We start from the raw sequence: 473 nt of genomic DNA on the forward strand, positions 1-473 counted from the left end.
AAAAACCATGGAGGAGGAAAAAATTACCTATAGTCCCATCACCCAAAAACATACACTATTAATACTTTAGTGTATTTGCCGCTAAGCTTTAAATAAAACTAGGTTCTGAGGCTATGCCTACATGCTCAAAATCCAACCTGGAGCAGTGGAGCATATAACTGCCACAGATGAAAACCCAGGATAAATTTTTAACCAAAAAGCTGCCATTGCAAAAAGATTTCCCAGGTCAGCTGATGACCGCCTCAACCTCAGCAACAGACGGCATGAGGGTGTGATGGTGCCAGAGGAGAGCATAAGGCCGGTGCACGTCAGCAGTTCGAGGGTTGTAGGTAAAATGACTATACTGGAAATGTAAACGGAGGAATGAATGCACATTAGTCCAAAAGCGGAAGCACTCACCTCATCTCCTATGGGTTTAGTACCACCAGCCACAGTCACCAGCATTTCCATCAGGAGGTGCATAACGTCTGAGC

Source organism: Equus quagga, unplaced genomic scaffold (assembly GCF_021613505.1).
Source record: "Equus quagga isolate Etosha38 unplaced genomic scaffold, UCLA_HA_Equagga_1.0 HiC_scaffold_20232_RagTag, whole genome shotgun sequence".
Classification (NCBI taxonomy): Eukaryota; Metazoa; Chordata; class Mammalia; order Perissodactyla; family Equidae; genus Equus; species Equus quagga.